General features: G+C 54.0%; 1 long non-coding RNA gene across 6 annotated transcripts in view; it reads right to left on the bottom strand.

Annotated features, from left to right (window-relative positions):
• Positions 1–4617: 4617 nt before the first annotated feature.
• Positions 4618–22445, bottom strand: part of LOC117203270 (uncharacterized) — a 72349-nt gene continuing 54521 nt past the window's right edge. For 3 of the 6 annotated variants that reach the window (XR_004485964.2, XR_007470839.1, XR_007470840.1), the window contains 3 exons: positions 8529–22441; positions 6094–6250; positions 4656–5439 (listed from right to left, as the gene is read on the bottom strand). This is a non-coding gene — a long non-coding RNA (uncharacterized LOC117203270). Of the gene's footprint in view, positions 5440–6093; positions 6251–8528; positions 22442–22445 lie in introns of all 6 variants that reach the window. The other 3 variants (XR_007470837.1, XR_007470841.1, XR_007470838.1) reach the window with 3 other exon arrangements.

The raw sequence follows: 22445 nt of genomic DNA, 5'->3' as shown, positions 1-22445 counted from the left end.
AGTGAACATTGGGATGCATGTAACTTTTTGAATTACGGTTTTCTCCTGATATATGCCCAGGAGTGGGATTGCTGGAGTCACTGATGTAGAAAACAAACTTATGGTTACAAGGGGGGAAAACGGGGGAAGGGATAAACTGGGAGATTGGGACTGACCTATACACACTACTCTATAGAAAATACATCACTAATAAGGACCTACTGTATAGCACAGGGAACTCAATACTCTGTAATGACCTATATGGGAAAAGAATCTAAAAAGAGTGGATATATGTATGTGTATAACTGAAGCACTTTGCTGTGCAGCAGAAACTAATACAACACTGTAAATCAACTATACACCAATAAAAAAAAAAAAAGAATTTCCTCTTTCTCTTTAAGCCTCCAAATGGTTCAAATCCCAGCTTGCCCACCTGTCAGACCAGTGACCTTGTACAGGTGACCGAGCCTCTCCCAGCCTTAGTGGAAGGGAAGATGCCCATGTCCTGGGTCTGCTGTGGAAATGAGCCAGCTTGCAGTTGGGCCAGGCCCCGCGTGTTAAACCACAGCTGCCTGACACTTGTAAGAGCCCCCGCACCCTACACCTTTCAAGACCCTTTGAGGAGATCTGTCAGTGCCCACTCGGGCTGCCCGCAGTGATGTTTGGTGCCCAGTCTTCCTCTGTCTCCCAGCCCCCGTCTCTGAGGCTCACATTCGGACCCTTTCCTCCCCTCCCCCTCCCCCAGAGGCTCCTTCCCCTCTGGACACCATCTGGGGCTGCTGGTGGGAGGTCCCAGTGCCGAGGCCGACGGCGCCTCATCCTCTGGGGTGGTCGGCACGCTGTGGCCAGTGCCCCTGCCCTCTGTGGCATTCTACTGGGGACCAAAGCAATATTGGCTCTGGCCCTGAAGAACTGTTAGTGACCATGGCACTGACATTTGGGTCTTCCTCAAGGTCACTACATCCACGGGGTTCACACCTGAGCCCCCAAAGCCTGGGTTGGAGGCCACGCTGTGCAGCTGTACTGCACCCCGGCTTGGAGTCAGTCCTTCCCAAAGACCGAGTTCTGTTCCGGGCCAAGCCTGCCCGCCTAGTTGGGGTTCCCTCAGGATCCAGGCGTTCCTCAATCCCTCCTGACAAACAGGTGCGTCTTGGAGCTGCCTGTCTAGTCTCTGAAGTGTGCTCTGAGTAGCAAGGGCACTCTTTTGGCTCAGGCTAGAACCTGCCCCCATGTACACACATGCATGGAGGAAAGGGCTTAGCACGGCACCTGGTACACAGTAGGTGCTCAGTGAACATCAATACTCTACCGCTCACATGTGCACACACACACAGAGCGTGGCGCTCTTTGAGCGCATGAATCTAACAGGACTGCGGTGAGTCTCACCTGAGATGTATGAACTCTAGAGCCCGTGCCTACGTGACGTGTAATTACCACAAATACTAACCCCTTTCCTTTGCTAGATCCAGTTATACACTGGAGGATAGGGGAGGATGGGCTGGGGAGTGACGAAGATACGTGGGCGCAGGATGGAAGAACGGATCCCAGGAAAGATAAGATGGGAGCATGTCCAGTTAGAGGGACCGGGAACCAGGGCGGGAGGTACTCTGTCATGCCGGGCACCCCCTGCTCAGAGAAAGACGGTGTGGGCATGGAGACCAGAGCAGACTCCTGCAGGGAGAGAAGCAGCCTTCTGAGCCAGAAGAGACGCGTTAGCCAGGAGAACCTGTCGGAGATGCCATCCAGGCTGACGGGGTCACAGCAGCCGCAGCTCTGGGCCATGCTGCTCTGCCAGGAGGACTGCGGGAGCTCAGGCCGGGCGGGAGGGGCTCCTGCAGGAGTGCCGGGCGGGGAAGAAGGAAAGCTGAGTATGGATGGTCACACAGGAGCCTGAAAAGGCCCCAGAGAAAGGCCTTTGACCCACAATTTAGAAACAACAGCGAGGAAGCAGCTGTGGGTCAGAGTGGTAGCGGAGGCCAGCCCAAGGCCATGAGCACACAGAGTGGCACTGTCTCGGGAGAGAGGCATTCCTGCTCCCCTCCTGATTCCCTGCCCTTACCGCTGCTCTTAAATGAATCCGGGTGGAGAATAAGGCTGTGTAGGTAGCACAGCGTAGAGGGCCGCCTGTAGGGTCCCATCCGTGTGGTTTCATATTTCGGCCCTGCCCGCTCCTAGCACCGTGACTTTGGGCACAGTACTTAATCTTCCTGGCCTCTGGGAGACTGGCTGTTGTTTTCATTTGTTCTGAATCATCTATAATGTCTAGCATGGTCTGTGAGCCTAATGGATTCATTTCTTTATTCATCTGTTCATTCACTCATTCAAACAAACACTCTGATCACCTGTCAGATCAGACCAGCTCACTCCCAGGCCTACGGTCACCCATTAAACCCCAACAGCTGGACCTGCTTGGACTCCTCTCCCCACGCTCCCCCCTTGTGCTCTATCATGTCACCACCTGCAGTTTCCGGAATGCACCAGGCTCCCTGGTGCTTCAGAGCAACTGCAGGCACAGCCCTGACTCCCAGCCAGCCCTTCCCTGACCCAGGTAGAGCTAGCTTGGCCCTGGGCTCTCATAGCCCCTTACATTTGGGTCTCTAGTTTGGGGTTATCACCCGTGCCACAATCATGACCAGTCTGCCTCCCCCTGCAAACTGGGGGCTCCTGAAGGACAGCACTTTGGTTCTTGGCTTCTCTCTGTGTATCCCCAGCATCTAGCACAGGACCTGGCACAGAATGGGAGCTGAGAAAATGTTTGAGGCTCGAAGGAAAAAAGAGACCGTGCTACATGATATATGTCATGGGTTGAGCTGTGTCCCTCCCAAAAGATACGTTAAAGCCTGATATGAGCTGAATTGTGCCCCAAAATTCATGTTGAAGCTCTAATCCTGGTACCCAGAATGTGACTGTATTTGGAGACAGGGCCTTCAAAGAGGTGATTCAGTTAAAATGAGGCTGTTTCTGTGGGTCCTTATCCAATCCAGTGTCCTTATAAGAAGAGGAGATTAGGACACACAGAGGCACCAGGAATGCAAAGACAGAAGCAAGTCCACTTGAGGACACAGAGGGAAGACGGCTGTCTGCAAGCCAAGGAGAGAGGCCTCTGGAGAAACCGGACCTGCCGACACCCTGATCTGAGATTTCCAGCCTCAGGTACTGTGAGAAAATAAATGTCTGTTGTTTTAGTTGTGGTATTTTGTTATGGCAGCTCTGGAAAACTAATACAAAGTCCTAACCCCTAGCGCCTCAGAGTGTGACCTTATTTGGAGACAGGGTCATTACAGTTGTAATTAGTTAAGATGAGGTCAGTAGGATGGGCCCTATTCCAATATGACTGGTGTCCTTATGAGAAGGGGAAATGAGACAATAAATTTCTGTTGTTTTAAGCCATCCAGTCTGTGGTACTTTGTTACGGCAGAGTTAGAAAACTAATACAGGATGGGAGACAAAAAAAATATTCCTTTATGACAAGTTCATCAAAGCGAGAGGTTTTCTGCCCACGGCAGCACAAGGCTATGGTGTCGACGCCAGATGGCTGGAGATGAGCTTCCAGGGCTCTCTTCTCTTCCACTCCTGGCTCTTGTCCGCTACCGCCCCTCAAGCACAGACAGCTGAGTTACATTTCTCAGGGCTGGCCTGAGCCCCATCCACCCCCAGAACTGCCCGCCACATTATCAGTCCAGGATCACACCTGCTCCCAGAAGTTCCATCTTCAGGAAATCTGGACCCAGGCCGCGCCCAGCCCTCAGCAGGTCCCCGTGCAGACCCCAGACACCACGTTTTCTAACCTTCCTCGTTTTTCCCAACTTGCCCACACACAGCTGGCTTTTATTTTTTACCTTTGCTGTTACCTGTGCCACTACACACCTGTCCACACCCCAGCTCCCAACAAGGAGTGAGGGAAGGAAGGCAGAGGCGGGGAACTGGACCCCACGCAGGCGCTCAGACCCCTCTGAACCCAGCCTGCCTGGCCCTGAATGCTCCGAGGAACCCGCCCTTGTTTAGGGTGAGTCTGGGCACAGAGCCCTCCCCACAGACAGTGGCAGCGCTGAAGGGCAGGTAGAGGCCAGGGCAACCCTCCTGTGGAAATTCGGGAGCTGCCACCGTTCACAGACACAAGAGATCTCAGGCAGCAGTGGGAGCGAAGCCCAGATGCGGAACTGACAGCGGATCTGCTGTGTCTGCATCGCTCAAGCCTTTCCCACTCTGGCCCACCGCTTCCCTGCTCAGTTCCCCTGTGACTCCTGTTATTGGGCTTATTCACTGCCCCGCACAGGCCTTTCTCATGCATTTGTCTGCTTCTCCCTGAACCTCATTTATCCCTGACCACTGAAATGCTACACAGCCTTCAAGGCCTGTCCCACATGCCTCTTTCTCTAGCAAGCTTTCCCTGATAACCTCAACCAGAAGAGGTTTCCACTCCTGTCTTTGCCAAGTGCGGCATCGGGCATGGAGAGTCAGGAGGTGTGTTTTCCCCAGGCTCTGGGGGCAGTGCTGTGCTAAGGGTATAAGTGGACAAATCCCAGCTCTGCTCCTTACTGGGTAGGCGATCTTGAGCAGGTTCCTCTTCTGTCTGGGCTCTAGTCCCCCATCACAGTCCCCTGTGAAATGGAGATTGTATTTTTTATTTTATTGATTTTACTTTTTAAAATTAATTTTTTTGGAGTATAGTCGATTTACAATGTTGTATTCATTTCTGCTGCACAGCAAAGTGCTTCAGTTATACGTACACAGATATCCACTCTTTTTTAGATTCTTTTCCCATATAGGTCATTACAGAGTATTGAGCAGAGTCCCCTGTGCTACACAGTAGGTCCTTATTAGTTATCTCTTTTCTAAAGAGTAGTGTGTATTTGTCAGTCCCAATCTCCCAATTTATCCCTTCCCCCTCTTCCCCCTTGGTATGGAGGTTTCAACAGGGTCTCAGGTTTAATGAGATAATACATGTTAAGTCCTCAGCAGTCAGGGAGGAAGGGGCAGCCCTTCCACGAGGCCATTCCCAGGGACTTGGCCTCATCAAAGACAGTCGTTCCTGTCTCTGTCCCCACTCCCTCGGGCCTTCACTCAGCTGTCGCTTCCTAACTCAGCCTTCCCTCACAGCTCTACTGAAGATTTCACCCCCGCCCATGTTCCCTGGCCAGCCCGCCCTATTCATTTTCTTGGTACAATAGCGTTAAGTCAGTATCTGGTCCTGAATGAATGCACGAAAAGGGAGACTGGGAGGCCTGGGGAGGAGTGTTCAGGAAGTGGGTCCACACCGGGCCAGCTGGAGGGGCTGCATCAGCGTCCCCGGGTTTGGCAGTGGGTTCGATAGCTCTTCCAGCCGTCCCCCCGAAGACACGAGACTGCCTCTGAGGTCGGCCAGCTCCTCCGTGCTTCAAGCACTGGCTCCTCTTCCTACTTTTTCTCTCCCTGGGACATAATTGAAAGAACTCTTCCTAAGCCGGGTTAATTTGTTCTCTGTCAAGAGAAAATAAAGAAACCATAGCGACCGATTAGCAGCATCTCCTAAATCAGTCCCATGAGAAATAGGTTTGGCGCATCCACCTGGGAGGGCAGCTGAAATCTCCAAGGCCATGAGCACAGATTCTGTTTCAACGGGCTGTGAGAAGCAGAGCTGTGATTAAAGTGCCCACCTCAGCCGTGGCTGCCCTTCCAGTGCCCTCCCCGGCCCTCATCTCTTAGGGACCAGACAGAAAGACTGGACCTTTGACGTGGTCCCACAGAGAGGCCGGCCTCCACGCCATTCTCTTGTTTCCTGTCGAGGTAGCCCCAGGAAGTAGGCGGTATTCGTCTCTCCTATCACAGGTGAGGAAAGGGTGGCCCAGTCCCAAGGGCTTGCTCATGGCCACGGAGCTGGTCCGTGACGGAGGGATGGAGCTGGGGCTCACGCTCAGGTTGGCCTCGTCCGTCCGCACAACTGTGCCTTGTCCATCGTGACCACATTTGAGGTTCTCCAACCAGACACAGACGGAGACCTGAAGCACTTCCCTCGGTGGCCCGCCTTTGACATCCTGTGTCCCTTCAGCAGCCTCTGTGACACCAGCTGGGCCACTGGGCTCCTATCCCTCTTGACCTCTAGATACTAGTTTGGTTAAATAATCCTCGATTTACCTCTCACGGACATTGTGTCACTGCGACCTGATCAGAATTCTTTGAGGTCAGGCCCACCGGCTGCAGAGGTGGGGTGTAGCTGCAAGCGGCGGAACCTGGGGTTGGGTGACTTAGCCAGCAGGTTAGGGCAACGGGTGTTCCTGGCTGTGAGCAGCTCCTAAGGTTAAACATGGGTAATTACGCGAAAGAGGTGTGCTTACTTATTTGCTTTAGGATTGCATTTCACGAATGACATTTGTTTAGTGCCCATGGTTTACAAACTGCTCCCACATACGTGGTAACCTCGTGTCACGGACTGTGAGTATAAAGGGACTGTCTGGCTCCTATTCTAGGGGGTTCTTTACATCAACAGGGCTTTGAAACCAGGGAGCAAGGCTTCTGAAATATTTACGTTGGATTTGATTTTTAATAACTCTATTTACTTATCATAAATATGACTTGTAGTAATATGAGATCCAAGACACAAATATTACTAGAGTATTATTGGGTTGGCCAAAAAGTTCATTCGGGTTTTTCCAGCCCAATACTTCTACTCCCTTCTGTTATGTTAAGTTCACATCTTGGTTAAGAGCTTGTCAGGGTTCAACTATAGCCCTCCTGTTAGAGGCAGAGGGAGCCAGGAGACTCCCAATCTCCAGAACTTCAGTAAAGTCTCAAAGATAGATAGATAAATACATAAATAAATAAACAAAATTTCCCCCTTTCCTTAGAATTTTCTCAGTGTTCCCGCTAATCAGATACTGTTAGCTTTATTCTGCATTCATTAATTCACTGAATGTATTTCAGGCCCTGTGCTAGGAGCACGGTTAAAAGACTGTCCTGTTCTGGGGCACTCCCAGTCCAATGGTGGTTCAGGGGCCCTGGCAGATACATAACACATAACAGACCTCTACAATGTGATAGGGAAAGTGTAAGGACAATGGAAGGCAGAAGCAGTCTGGAAGCACAGAGTAAGGACAACTAATCCATGCTGGGCATATCAGGGAAGTCTTCCTGGAGGAGGTGACATCTGAGTTGGACGAGAGAAGTGGAGGAAAGAAATCCAGGCAGCAGAGAGAGGCTCAGGCACGAGAGCATTGTGTACTCAGAGAAGGGGCTGTTTGGTGAGACGGCCCTTAAGTAGCACAGTAAGAATGGGAACAGCTGAGCTTTAACCCTCAGCCAGGAGTCTTGTATGTGAGCTGCTGGGAGATTTTAAGCAGGGAAAACATTCTCATATTACCCCTTACTTCTTCCAGGTATGAACCACAGTTTATTTTTTTTTGACATCTTTATTGGAGTATAATTGCTTTACAATGGTGTGTTAGTTTCTGCTTTATAACAACACAGTCGTTATTAAACAACTACTGGGAATTCCCTGGCCGTCCAGTGGTTAGGACACGGTGCTTTCACTGCCGTGGCCCAGGTTCGATCCCTGGTCCAGGAACTAAGATCCTGCAAGCTGTGCAGCGCAGCAAAAATAAACAAAAACAAAAAACCTACTGATATAGTTTGATGTTTAGCATTTCCTCCGAGCAAATATTAATATAATCTCTAAGAAAGCAGAGACTAAGATGTCTTTTTGTTCCACCCTATAATTCTCTAGAACTAGAAGAGGTCCTGGTTATAGTGGATGGTTAGAAAATGGGGGGAAGGTAGGGAGGGAGAGAAAGGCAGTGACAAGATCTGTTGTGCACTGGAGAAAAATCATTCTGGCAGCAAATAGAGGAGAGATGGCAGAGAGGTGTGACTTGGGGTTGGGAGGGACTGATTAGAATGCTATTGTCATAATTCAGGTGAAAAGTGCAAACTGTCTACAGGAACGGCAGAGGCAGAGGCGGGAGGGAGGGGACGTAGAGAGGAGAAAAGCCCAGGAGGTCAGGTCTATGTGACCTGGTGCCCGGGTGGGCAAGTAAAGAGAAGTAGAGAGTCACCTGGAGGGGTTTTGACGCCTGGGCCCGGCAATCAGTCTCAGTGAATTGGTCTGGGTGGTGTAGGAGACACGGGTAATTCCTAAAAGGACCCAGGTGACCCCCCCGTGCAGGCAGGATGGATAAGCACTGACCGAGTGAGGGGTTTATGAGGGCTCCGAGGGTTCAGTCTTTGGAAGAGAGAACACAGGAGGGAGAGCGAGTTTGGGAGAGTGGGAGAGAGAAGCAGTTCAGAAGGTACTGAGTTGACTGAGTTTGAGGCATATGAATTGAGAAAGGAAGATGTCAGATGGTTCTTGTTTGTTGCTTAAAGAGTGAAGGTGAGGATACACAATTGGACATTTTGGTTGGGAGTTGCTTTGTAATTAGGATGGTTTTGTGCAATGGGGGTCAGAGAGGGCTCTTTGGAAACTGTCTGAGGAAGTCTGTGTTCTGGCTGAGCACCAGGTCGTGAGAGACGTGAACGTGAGCTTGCAGAAAATCACAGAGCGAGCCGTGTAACTGGGTTTCCACCCTTGTTTTTACCTTCTCTGCTTCCAAGTTTCTTCTCTGCACAGCTGAACAATGCACCAACTTTGTTTCATAGCAAATTTCTTATGGTCTCTGGCAGCGCCGATGCAGCCTTCATATTCCATTTGTTCCTTGGATAATGAGCTTAGCCTCAGAGCCAAAGGAAAAAGCCCCAGTGCTTGTTAAATCTACTGGCACGGGCTGTCGGCTCCCCACAACCTCCATCAGACGTTGCGCTGAAATCGTCCAGCTAGGTCAGGCCATTTGCATCTAGGCAAATGGCCCTTGGTGACTAATAGAAATCCAACTTTATATTGATGAGGAAGGGCTTTGATAAGCAGCATTAATTTTGTCTGCACAGTGGAATGGAGCTCATCTCTACTTCCTTTTGGGGAGCCTGGTTTATGCTTCCCCCAGATAGCACTTCCCCGGGGCTCCCAGACATTGCATTCACCAGGTGTAATTAATCTCAGAGGCTCCTGGTCCGGCTTTTGCACACGGCACACAATCTGCCTTCTTTTTTCCCAGCCTCCCAGCTCAGAGAGAATCGTGATGACGGGGCAACCTGAATTCTAATAACGCTTCAAGTAGTCATTTGGGCTCGATGCATGTGGCCTGGTGCAGACAGAACCGTAACAGCTGGGAGGACTCTGTCTGGCGTTTCCTCCCCCCAGGGGTCTGGGAATTAAGGCTGTTATCTTCCAGCTGGAGTCCTGGGAATTGGGTTGTTGTTGCCAAAGACAAAGGAATGGGTTTCTAGAATTATCACTTAGAAGAACAGTGCACCGGAGAGAAACTCTAGATGCTTCCAGAAAGGTGGGCAGTGGGTATCTCGGCAGGGTAATCTAAATGTGAAACGTCTCTGCCAACTACTTGGGAACACCTTGCAGTGGGTGGAAGACTCCTGGACACATCTCTACCTCGCATTCAGTCCATCTGGAAAGGCAGAAGGACCCCTTCGCCTTCAGGATTTTACTGCACCCTTTGGGAAAAAAATCCCATAACCTTCCGGGGCTTCCAAGACACCCATTCAGTGAGGATGTGTGGTCTCAAGCTTGCAGAATATATTCAGTTCGATTCAAACAAAATTGTTGAGGACCTACTGGTGCCAGGAGGGAAGTGGGGGGTGAAGACGAGAAAGGATGCCCTTGGTCATGCAGCCACCGACTCGCCGACAGTCCTTGATCAAGCATTGGCTTCGTACCAGGCTTTTTGTTGCCATGAAGGATGCAAAGATGAAGGAGGGGGTCCCTGCCTGCCGGAAGCGCTTCTATTTGGGCAGATTGGCACGGGCTACCATTAGAGCCACAGAGTGACGGACACTGTCCTGGGAGCTTTGATAGAGACACTAGAAAAAATGTAAAACAAACCCAGAAGACACTGGAATTGATTCTGAGTGTGGAAACCAGAGAAGGCTGGAGAGAGGCGGAATCAGGATGTCAGCAAGGCATTTGACCAATTTCTCCTCTTGGTCTGGTCACCAGAGCAAGAGCTAACACGCCCACAGCATTGACCCTGTTCCTGGAGTGGTTTCAAGAGCTTTACGTATATTCACTTTGTCCCCACAACAAGCCTTTGAAGTAGGTACTATTATTATCCCCATTTTATGGATGAGGAAACGGAGGCACCGAGAGGTTAAATGACTTCTCCAAGATGACCGCTAATAAGTGGCAGAGTAGGATTTGGTCCCAGGCAGTCTGGCTCTAGACAACTCTGGTGCAGTTAGGTAGATCTCTTCTGGTTAAACAACCCTACCCCAAAAGGGTATTTCTTTATGTTTTGTTTGGTTTAGTCAAAAGAATTCATGTTGGAAAAGCTATATGGCATTATAGAAAGTTTGGAGAAAAGAATAAAGGTTTCCCTTTGTGGCTGGCATGGTGTTGGCATGAGGTGCAGAGTAACCCTTCTGAATGGTGGTGATGTTGACTGGTGTTACAATAGGCAGTCACAGCCTTGCACAACAGAATAATGCCATTTCGGTGTAGACCCCCTATTAGAATCATTGGTCCAGCCCGAAGCAATTTTAAACACCCGTCTTGGGGAGATAATACCATCAACAAAGAAAATGAGGACTCGGGGCCCTCACCCCAAAGAGCAGCCCAGGAAGCTGCAGCAATAGGTAGCCTTTCCCTGAGTTAAAGCCTAAAGCCAGCAGATGCAGGGTGCAGAGAATAACAAGGGGAGACCTAGGCCCAGAAGAAATCACCCAAAGAAAGAACCTGGGATAAAGGGCTGAGCTTGATGCCCAGATAAAGCATTTTCTACAGTTAAAGAATTTTCTACAGCGTCCGTTTCCTGAACAGCTTGTGTGGTCCGTGTGCAGAGACGGCACATACAGCTGTGCAGGTTGTCCACTGCACAAGGGCGCCCACCTGAGGGACAAGTGGGGACTAGAATCCAGTCTGCCTTCCACTCACTACACTATGTGCCCATGAGGCTGTATCTGTCCAGAGGGGACACCCTTCCCTAATTCACACAAAAGGCCCCTGTGGGCTAGCTGGGGCCCAAGACTTACAGAGAATAAAACACCCCCAGGACAGGACCAACAAAATGTGGGACATCAGAACAGGGCTGCATGTAGAAGAGAAAACACCTGTTTCACCACACTGGCTACAGTTGCCTTCAATTCTTTTGAAGGGAAAAATCAGGAATTGCTAACAAAATTCACTCTGTTGTACTCTTTTTTTAAATAATTAATTAATTAATTTAGGCTGCGTTGGGTCTTCGTTGCTGCGCGCAGGCTTTCTCTAGTTGCAGCGAGCGGGTGCTACACTTGCTTGCGGTGCTTGGGCTTCTTACTGCGGTGGCTTCTCTTGTTGTGGAGCACGGGCTCTAGGTGCACAGGCTTCAGTAGTTATGGCACGCGAGCTCAGTAATTGTGGCTCACGGGCTCTAGAGCGCAGGCTCAGTAGTTGTGGCGCACGGGCTCAGTTGCTCCATGGCATGTGGGATCTTCCCGGACCAGGGCTCGAACCCATGTCCCCTGCATTGGCAGGTGGATTCTCAACCACTGAGCCACCAGGGAAGGCCCACTCTGTTATACTCTTTTTTTTTTTTTTTTTTTTTGCGGTATGTGGTCCTCTCAGTGTTGTGGCCTCTCCCGCTGCGGAGCACAGGCTCCAGACGCGCAGGCTCAGTGGCCACGGCTCACGGGCCCAGCCGCTCCGCGGCATGCGGGATCCTCCCGGATCGGGGCACGAACCCATGTGCCCTGCATCGGCAGGCGGACTCTCAACCACTGTGCCACCAGGGAAGCCCTGTTATACTCTTGATGTGTGTACATATTCATACCCACATGCACAAACTCTTATGTTTCCTTCTGGAGTTTGGTTCAGTCATTCCCTGCGAATCCCCCGAATGTGTTGTTACAGATAGCTCCCTGCACAGGGGGGTTCTTCTCGATAGCTGGAGTCAAGGTTACAGTGTCCAGACTGGCTGAAACCAGCAGGCAGGCCTCTCTCAGAATTCTGCCTGCTGTGCTCCCAAATTATATAGTCAAATACAGTCAGCTGGGCCGGGCTGAGGAGTGGAAGCGGTGAGCGGACACAGCAGAACCCAAGGACCGCAATGCCAACTACCAGGCCCTCCCAGGCCACCTCCGGTTAGATCTGCCTCGGAAATGTCCATCCTTCCTGCCCCTTCTCTCCTTCCGTCCCTCCCATCCACCACTTCCAGACTCCATTTCCTCTCTCACCCACACCCCTCCTGAGACAGCCCCACGCGGCTCCCCCAGGCCCGGCCGCCACCTCCAGCTCAACTCCCAGCAGCGCCCAGAGGAAGTCTTTCCAGTGAGACTTCGGTCACATCACTCCCCACTTAACACTTAACAGCGACCCACTCTCCACAGCAGAAAAGCACATATTCTCCAGCCCGGCACTGTAGAATAATAACACACTCACCAAGCACCATCTATGGGCTTTGACACAGATTAACACAGATTAACTTCTGAACCCTCACCACCGCTTCCCTGAAGCAGATACTATTATGATCCCCACTTTATAGGTGAGGAAACGGAGGCCTGCTGAGTTGGGAACTCACATGCCCACTCATACAACGAATTAGGGCCAGATCCAAGTTCAAACCCGGCTCTCTCAGCCCACACTCAGGCGCTCAAAAGGCGGTCCCAGACCATGGGTAGCAGCAGCAGCGTTACCTGGGACCTCGTGAGAAATGCAGAAACTCAGACCCCACCCCAGACGGGCTGGACCAGGACGCGCATTTAAACAAGGGTCCGGTGACCGCTTTGCCCTACTGCCCTGCACGGAGCCCGGGGCCTTCTTCCACCACCTGACCCAGCGCCCGCCAGCCCTTCCCGCCTGCCGGCTCCAGCTCTGAGGCTCATCCCCACACGGCCCTGGAGCCGAGCCCTGCCTGTTGATCTCGGAACTCCATGTGTCATTACTCACCAGCGCCGGGCAGCCTGACGGCTTTGTCTTTTTCCTTTGCCTTCCCACATTCCCCCCTTTGATATCTGGCCCTGTCCACGGTGAGGGTGAGGAGGGGTCTCCCAGCAGGGCTGGTGGGTGCCCTTTGTCAGTGGCAGCCCCCTGCCCGTGAGGGGCTGGCTGTGCTGTGGCAGGTGGCACAGAGGGCCCATCCTGGCCCTGGAACCTGCGGGCAGAGCACGGGGGGCAGTGGGTGAGAGAAAGAGCAAAGGCTCTGGTCAGGGTGATGCGGCTGGGCCCCCATCCCACCAGCATCCTCTGCACTTAGTTTCCTCCTTATCGTCCAGGGATAATAACAGGCGACCCACAGGGCTGTCGTGAAGACGAGAGGAAGATGTATTGGGACAGTTGCCATTTGATGGAATTCTGGATGGTACGGATAGAAAGTCCACAAGAAATCATTAACAGGCAGGGAAACGGAGGCCCAGAGGCACGGTGTCCTGCGCAAGGTCACAGGGCCAGCTGTCAACAGAACCAAGACTACATTTCCCTTCTCCCAATGTCCTGCCCGGGCCCCTCTCCACAGCTTCTGTGTTTTGCACAGGAAAATGGAATCAGGTGGTGCCCCAAGAGAAGATTATGTGGATTCCAAGGGCCAAAGTCCAGTGTAACTGTTGGCCCCAGGGGAGAGCCCAGCAAAGATGGTAAGTGGGTCGCCCCCATCAGCCACTGCTGGGTCCTGAACGTCCTAGGAGAACAGGCCAGAGGAGAGGGTGTCCTTCTCCAGCGGTTGGAGAAATGTAGTGAAAGGAGTTGTTGTCCAGAATCTCTGACACATTCCCTTCCCCTCCCTGGCCTCTGCCGAGACACAAACAGACAGACAGACAGACACGCGAAGCTGATGAGGTGCAGGCACACAGACAGAGACTACCCCCCCAGAGGACCCACGACACACAGTTAGGCGTTGCCGGCAGCCCCCGAGTCCCACAGACCAGAGTCGGATGAGCTGTCAGTGTTTTCCACACCTGCGCCTATACGTGTGCACACGTATGCCTGTGCACACCCATGCACACCGTCACTCTGGCCTGTGGGGGGGAGGCAGGAACACGAGTGAGCTCCGAGTCTTGGCCTGAGTGGGTGTGTGGGTGTCTCCCGACCCAAATGGGTGGCCAGTGGCAGGAGACAGGCCACGGGTTAGCTGAGCACAGTGGTCCCGCACGGGGGTGGTGAGTGTTGCCATGGTGATGAGAGCTGGACATGTCAGGCTGGGCCGGTCCGTGTGGGTGGTGGAACACCATAGGCCCAAGCACAGATCCATCGACTACAGGAGGGAGGGAGGGCGGGCGTCTGAGGGTCTGGGCTGGGAGGCAGACTCCTGGGGTCCAGTGGGAGTCTGAGGTGATCCGGGATGGCAGGACCAGCTGCCCGCGTGGCAGGCCTGGGCACGAAACGATGAGCTTGTTAGCTGGTCTCTGGCTGGCTGCACAAAGCCAGACCATGAGGCCTCTGTCCCTGCCTCAGGGCCACGCACCCCTGGCCCTCTTCCCTCACCGGCAGTTGTGCCGAGTCCACAGATGAGGCAAAGCCCACAGGGAGAGCAGAGCAGGGACCTGGCAGTGAGAGGTAATAACTGGCTTTGGGAAAACAGCCGTGCAGGGGGGGACGTGGACAGACGGAAGTGGTCAGAGTCTGACAGGTCCCATATCCGTCCCCTGGGCCACCACTTGTGAGCTTGGGCGAAGTCACTTCACCTCTCTGATGGTCTGATGGTCTCAAGGGCCAAGTGAGCTCTCAGTCCTCGGGCTGGACCCTCCGCTGACCAGCCGGTGCCCCACATGCACACCAGGCGCTCTGCCCGTGCTTCCAGAAGGGGCCATCCACCCCATATCTAGGTGGGGAAAGTGGGCTCCCGCCTGGCCGGAGAGTGGGTAGAGGCTGGCCTTGTCACCGGAGGGACCAGAGCTCGGATCCTGCCTCTGCCACTCTGCCACGTGTCTTCAGGAAAGCCACGGACCTCTCTGAGCTTCTACCACCAAGTGCCTTTCCTTCCTCCCCACCCCCAGAGGCTCAACCGGGATCGCAGGGCAGTGGGTCCGGTGCTCGGCAGGGTCTGAGGCCGGACACCTTGTAATTCTCGGGCCTCTCAGCTTCTGCCAGGTGAGCCCTGTGAGGCCCCCTGACCCCAGGGCCCTGGGGGAGGGGGAGGTGCAGGCGCCCATGTCTGAGGGGAGGAGGGGCTTGCAGACGGCAGCGCAAAGCCAGGGCAGGGGGTGGGAGCCCTCTGCTTCCCCAACCTGGGCCGAGGTTTCCCGTCTGAGGATGGTGGGGCTGGACTCCCTAATGCCGACAGCCTGGGGCCAGGGCGCCCCTTCATCACCCAGAGAGGGTGTGGGGTGAAGATGGCACGGCGGCAAGCAGCTTCAGATAGGGCAGTTGTGAGAAACCCAGTGGAAACCCACAGAAGAAGGGCTGGCTCTGGGCTCAGAGCCCTGCGGAGGCGGGAGGGGTGCAGGTTGTGGGAGGAGGGGCAGTGCCCACTGCACCCACTGGCATCTATTGGGATTTCTGTGGAAATGTTTGCTCGGGCAGACATGGAAACCCAATGTCTTCTCCGCCAAGCTGAGTCTCTTGGTGGGAGAACAATCTCAGGGATGCCAGGGATGGCAAACTTAGGGGTCTTCCCAGGGCCAGGCCATAAGGCAACCCGCAACCCTCCCCCACGGGCAAGGGAGTCACATCCCTTCAAACACTCACTCGCTCATTCATTCAACAAACACCAGCCGGTCTACATCAGGCACCGTGCTGGGGTTGTGGAAATTCATCCAACACGGTACCTGAACTCAAGAAGGCCACAGTCTGGTGGGGAGACAGGTGTGTAAATGAGGACGATTCGGCGGGTAAGGGCTTTCACAGGGAAGTGGGAGAATGCTGTGGAAGCACAGAGGGAGGATGGGAGGGCTTCCTGGAGGAGGTGACATTTTTGCTGTCCTGGGGCAGGGAGGGCACCCCAGGCAGAGGGAACAGCAAGTGCAAAGGCAGAGAGAACAGGCACGGCACCTGCAAGAAGAGTCATCTCGGGAGGTTCCTGAGGGCCTCACTCACACCCAAGGCGAGGCCGTGTGCTGCAGTAGTCAGTGCGGGAACCAGGCTGCCTGCCCTTGAACTCCAGCTGTGCCACTTCCAAGCTGGGTGATATCCGGCAAGGCACTTCACTACTCGGTGCCCAATTTCCTCATCTGTAACCTGGAGATGGTAACATTATCCACCTTAGAGGGTTGTTGTAGGATAAATAAGTTGGATGTATAAACCACTGTGCAGGGCTGGCCCGTACTATTATTATTAATAGTAGCTCTTCCCCTTCCCACCCACCTGAGCTGCTCAGGGAAGGTCTGATCGTGAAGGCCAAGGATACAGGACGAAGAGAGATGAAGGGAACAGACAGGCCTGCTCTGGCCGGTCTTGGGCTCCCCCCGGCAGGCTCCTCCAGCACCTGGGAAACCCAGCCCCCTGCCGGCCCCTGACCCATCCTACAGAAGAGAACACCGAGGTCCTTGGAGGGTAAATGACTTGCCAGGACACTCAGCAAATTCGTGACAGTGTGCTGGTGGGGTTAATGTGCGTGAAATGAAAGGCTGACCTGAATAAATAATTTATTTCTGGATTTTAATAATTTAAAAGCCTTCATTTCGTTGGTGTCTCATCAAAAATAGAAACTTTCTTCTTTTTCATTCTAGATTTTTTTTTAAAGTAGCACACGTAGCAGGAGCCAGAGCAAGGGCCTTTGAAGGGTTCTGTGGGAGCCGCCCCCCGGACAGGCCAGAAACCCCGAGCACCCCCACCTGTCCTCGGATCTGCTGCATGAGGGGACAGGACCTGCTGGGAGAGCTGGGCCAGAGCCCCGGGGCCCTGGGCGACGGCCAGAGCCCCATCCCCCAAGTCCTCTCCTTCCTCGTGGGCACACGGGGGTCATGACACCTCCTCTCGGAGCTGTTGAGAGAATTCAGCGAGTCTGCGTCCTCGGTGGTCCCGTGTCCGTGTCCAGACCTGACACACAGTGGGCCCACAACCTACAGAAATGTTTGACCCTCTGGGACAGGCCTTAGAGAAAAGGCAGGAACCAGGTGGCTGAGAGGCACAGACGGAGGGAGCACAGGGTGAGGGGAGGCCTACTCTCCTCTTGGGGGATCTCGGGGCTTCTCAAGTCTCCACCTGTGCCCTAAAACTCGAGCATTCGGGGGCTCTCCCCGCCCCACGACAGCCCCCACCTTGTTCCTCTGTTACCTCACAAAGCACAGCTCCCCCAGGACCAGCGTCTTGCAGGGAAGCCAGCCAAGGTGATGTCTCAGAATACAGCCCTCCGCACAGGCCCAGGCAGCCTTGCAGAGGCTCTCAGCTACTGGCACTGTGCATTTTCCCTACTCATCCAACGACCGATCACGTCTGGTCCCCTCCCTGGAGCTCACCCAAAAGCGTACCCACAGCTCAAGGTCTCCTCCCAAACCAGAACCCACCCCCATCTGGCCCTGGCTCCTTCTGCCACCCTACAACCCAGAGCCCGTCCTTAGCATCTGCATCTCCGAAGGGCTTCATGCCCTGAGCCTTTGTCCGGCCCTGAACCATCACGCTGTTCAGAGCCTTAATTCCTCTGCTTGTTCCACTGCTGGGACCTTGTCACAATAACCCCTAACACAGCAGCCCCCTGGGGAGCTCAGCAGTCTTCAAAGTGCTTTCTATCAAATTAACCCCCCTGACCCCAAACAATCCTAGCAGGTGAATGGTATTTATTATTAAGTAACCTGCACGAGGCCACTAGGCTAGTAAGTGGCAAAACCAGGGCGGAAATCTAGGTCTGCGTCGCCACCTAGAACCCCGCACCCTTCCCCCCTCTCCCTGCCTCGTCTGTCCTGTTGGATCTGGACAGCCTGGGGAAGGGGGATTACCGCGCTTTGTGGGCAGGGAGGCCTAGCAAAGGGAAGTAATGAGCCCAGAGTTCTAGAACAAAGGCTTTGGCCTCCACGAGGGCTTGCTGTTTGTCCACCAGGGGCCAGAGTTGTGGTCCCCCTGCATCTACCCTGAGAATCCGCTGCTGGTGCAGTCAGCCTGGCCCCAAGAAGCGGCTGTCCCCACCTGAGAACGCCCCCATGCCCAGCGCCAGCTAGGCTAGCTTCTCTGGGTTAAAGAAATCTCTCCCGGAAATGAGGTCAGGTTGTAAGTTCACCCGAGCTTTCCTCCCTGGGATGGGCAGTGTGGGAACCGCAGGACGGCCCCAATGACGGGGCAGTTTAGAAGCCTCCAGTGTGGTGGCCCAAGCGTGGATGTGGGGTTTAGATCAGAGGAGGGGAGTCATTTCTGGTGTATTTAGGGGGGCCCTTTGCCTCTTCCCTGGGGGTGGGCAGAGGGTGGCATGACAGGAGAACTCAAAAAGGGACACCCTGGCCAGGGACCCCAGCGGAATCAGAACATGACACCATTCTGACTGCAGTCTCCGGCCTCGTGGCCGCAGAGGGATGAGCTGGGATTCCAGACCAGGACACGCTACTCACTGACTCAGCGACTTTGGACCGACGACTTTCTCTCTCTCAAACCTCAGTTCCTTCATCTGAGAAAATGGAGATATTGATCCCGCCCTGCCTCTTTCACGGGGTTATTGATGATCAAAGGAGGGGTCCAATGTGAAAAGATACCTCACCTGCAGCGAGATGCACAGGAGAGTCAGCTTTGGGTGAGGTCACCAGCATCACAGGTGACAAAGGGCTGCAGTAACCATTTCGATTACAGATGGGGATGCTGAGGTCCAGGGCGGGGAAGGTGTTGTCCAGCAGGTAGGGAGAGTGTAACCAGGGCTCCCAGGCCGGCCGGCTGTCTGCCCAGGCCTGGCTAAGCTGACCCTTTTCCTGGGCCCAGGGGGAGCCCACTTTGCATGGCAGAGGTGCCCCTGAGCCCACAACCTGGGAGAAAGGCCCTTTCAGCGAGGTGTTTGGGGACATGTCTTGCTGTCAGTTGATTGACAAGGACAGGCCAGACTCAGCACCGATGTCCTAATGACAGTGCCACCAGCAGGGATGGAGGATTGCTTCTAGCTCCGAGAAGTCTGGCAGGCTTTTGGCTGGGTCTTGTAAGGCCTCCCTCCTCACCCCAGAGGCCGGTTCCACACTCCTATCCCCCAGGCCTTGGCCAAAGAAGTCTCCTCAGCTGGCTGTCCTCACCTACTCCCCTGCCTGGGGACATCCCACCCACCCTCCATTGCCCATGGCCCCCTGCTGCAGGAAGCCTCCCTCGATTGCCCAGTGAGAACTAATTGTGCCCCTCTCTCCCTCCTCACGAAGCATGGAGCAGTATGAAGGGTTAGACCCAGCTCTGGAAACCTGGCTCCCAGGTCACGACTTACTAATAGTGAAACCGTGGGCAAGTCAATTGGCCTCTCTGGGCCTGCTTCCTTATCTATAAATGAAGGATAATAACACCTATTCCCAGGGTTGTTTCAGGAGGGGGGTTAAATTCATACATTGAAGAAATGCTTTCAAGCACCTATTAAGTGCCAGGCTTGATTTTAGATTTGTGGATGCAGTGGTGAATAAGACAAAGTCTTCGTGGAATTAAAATTCTAGTGGGGGAGAAAGAGAGTGAACAGATGAACAAAGGCATAAATAATAACAGAGCAGGATAGGGGCATAGAAAGTCATCCAAGGGGGTGGGGTGCACTCTTTCAGACACGGTAGGCACTTAATAAATTGTGGATGGATGGATGGATGGATGGATGGATAGATGGATGGATAGATGGACGGATGGACGCATGGAAGGATAGATGGATGAATGGATAGTTGAATGGAAGGATGGATGAATGGATGGATAGATGAATGGATGAATGGATGGATAGATGGACGGATGGATGCATGTGTACACGCATGCTGGATCATGTCTCCCCCACTTTTCATAACCAACAGTGACCATGGTTGTGGCCCATTTCATCTCCAACTCAGAGCAGCTCCCAAAACCCCAAGGCTGGCCAAGGAGGGACCAGGAGGGCCATGTGGATTAGAGGTAGGCCTGGCTTCCCTCCCACACCGCCTCCTTCTCTTGATACCATCTCAGAGCAGCCCCCACTTGCAGGGAGACTCGTGCACACGAGGGCCAGGGAGGCCTGGCCGGCAGAGACGGCCACGCACGGCCCTGAAAAGAGCCACTAGAAACTGATAGCAAGAGTCCCAGACGCGGTGCCAACAGCTTTCCCTGTTTCCCTGACTGGGCCTCACAGCAACCTGGCACGCGGGGCCTCATCTCCTGGATTTGATGCCGAGAGGCTGGCTGAGGGGGAGAAGAATAAAGACCAGCTCATGGCACTGTGGGCCCTGGGCCAGCAGGCCTATCCAAGTCCCCGATCCAGGCTTCTTGTTTCTGTGGCCCTGCCACTAGCACCCCTCACCTGTCCCCCATAATCCCTGTCACCCAAATCCACAGGCCACTCTGCTTGTCTCCCATGCCCTCAGGCCTCCTGTCAACTCCAGTGGTTACGGATGCCACTGGGTGACTCCAGCTCGTGGCTTAAGACAAGGTGCGACCCCAACCCAGAAGCTTGTCTCTGGAGGGCTCTTCAGGGAGACCACAGCCCTGGGGGTGCTGCTCCAGCAGGTGGGCGTGAGCAGAGTGGGTGATGGGCCCTGGGTCACGAGCACCTCTCAGTTCCCCCCGAAGGTGGGGCTCTGCTCCCGCCTCAGCACTCGGGCACCCGGGGCACACGGGGGTCACACACTCCGCATTATTCCAGCTGCCTCCGGGATCTTCCCCACCTGCACAATCCCCATCTCAGCCACCTCAGAGGAAGGTAGAGGCCCCCCAGAGACACCTGTCTGAACAGAAAAGACAGAAACAAACAGCCTTTCCTCAATTCCCAGGAGAAGCCATGGGCCAGGGGTTGGCAGGAACTGCAAGGGCTGACTCAGCAGAGCATATGAATCAGAGAATTTTAGAGCTGCCGGGTGAGAGGTTCTGTGAATCACCAGATCACACAACTGGAGAAACACGGGCATTTCACGTCGTGGGATCGAGGAATCATGAATTCTCAGAATCACTGAGTCGGGGACTTCAGGACTCACTAGGATGAAGGATTTCAGGCTAAGAGAATGGCTGAGCCCGTCACAGCTCGGGGAAGGTGCCTCCTTCCCGGTCTCTTCCGCAGACGTGTCCCCAGATCTCCAGTGGCCCCACCTGGCTTCCTGGCCCTTGCTGCCCCGGCCCCGTGACCTGCCCACTCAGAGCCACGGGGATCGCTCCCAACCCGCCGCTCAGAAAGGGCTCAGGTTCATTCCTGTCAATAGGATGAGTCCCCAGGCCTGAGCCTGGCTGCCGAGGCCCTTTGCAACACCTGACACACCCCATCCTATCTCCCCCTGCTCCCCTGGAGGGGCCAACAAACACACTTAGTGCGACATAAACAAAAACAGAAGATGCAGCCCTGAGCCATATCTACTGTTTATTTTGACCACAGCCACGCCGACCCAAGACGACTGGTCTTCTCATGGGGCGGTCAGGGCTCCCGGAGAGAGGGCACCACGAGGGCCATACGGAAGCCATTGGTTTCTCCAGGCTCGGCACAGACACCTGGGCAGCCTTCCTCCTGCTGCGATCCATGCCCAACCAGCCCCAGCACATGCCCAGATTCAAGGAAGGGGATGCAGACTTCACTCCTCGATGGAAGAAATGCCAAAGGATGCCTGGCCATTGCTTCGGCACCACAGATGCAGGCTGCCCTGGGGACAGGACCTGACCTCCTGGCCGCTGGGGACTGAGCACTCTCGCCCTGGGACTCAGACGGGGGGATCTAGGCACCCAGGCAGCGCGTCACTACACACTGTCGTGCTGGGAAATCCTCCAGTAATTCCGGTCCGTTTCCACTTGCTCCATCAGAGCCCGCGGACATCACTGTAGATATAGGCCCCCGAGAACTGATGCGAGAACTCTTGTCAAGGTCCCAGTTCCCAGAAAGGGCTTGAGGAATCAGCCATCATTGCTGTTGAAGCATTGCACGTATGAACCACCTCAGAGAAGCACACGGGATCCCAGAGTTCCGGGCAGGATTCTCCATCCATCAGGGCTCTTGGCTGCAAAACAGATCAATTCTGACCGCCTGCAGCAAACAAGGGCTTTTGTTTTGGTTTTGGTTTTGCTTTTCGTTTCGTTGTCGTTACTTTTTTAAGGACGTTGCAGGCTCACAGAATAGATAGGAAGCTACAAGTCAGAGGCAGAAATCAAATGAGCCACAGTGAGATCAGCCAAAGGCAGTGGTGACCACCTAGGCAGACCCGCTGCTGTCAGACCACCTAGGCAGACCCGCTGCTGTCAGACCACCTAGGCAGACCCGCTGCTGTCACACCACCTAGGCAGACCCGCTGCTGTAACACCACCTAGGCACACCTGCTGCTGTCACACCACCTAGGCAGACCCCGCTGCTGTCAGACCACCTAGGCAGACCCCGCTGCTGTCTCACCACCTAGGCAGACCCGCTGCTGTCAGACCACCTAGGCACACCTGCTGCTGTCACACCACCTAG

Source organism: Orcinus orca, chromosome 13 (genome assembly GCF_937001465.1).
Source record: "Orcinus orca chromosome 13, mOrcOrc1.1, whole genome shotgun sequence".
NCBI classification, from domain to species: domain Eukaryota; kingdom Metazoa; phylum Chordata; class Mammalia; order Artiodactyla; family Delphinidae; genus Orcinus; species Orcinus orca.
The sequence above is the reverse complement of the archived record's forward strand: the minus strand, read 5'-3'. Positions and strand labels throughout refer to the sequence as shown.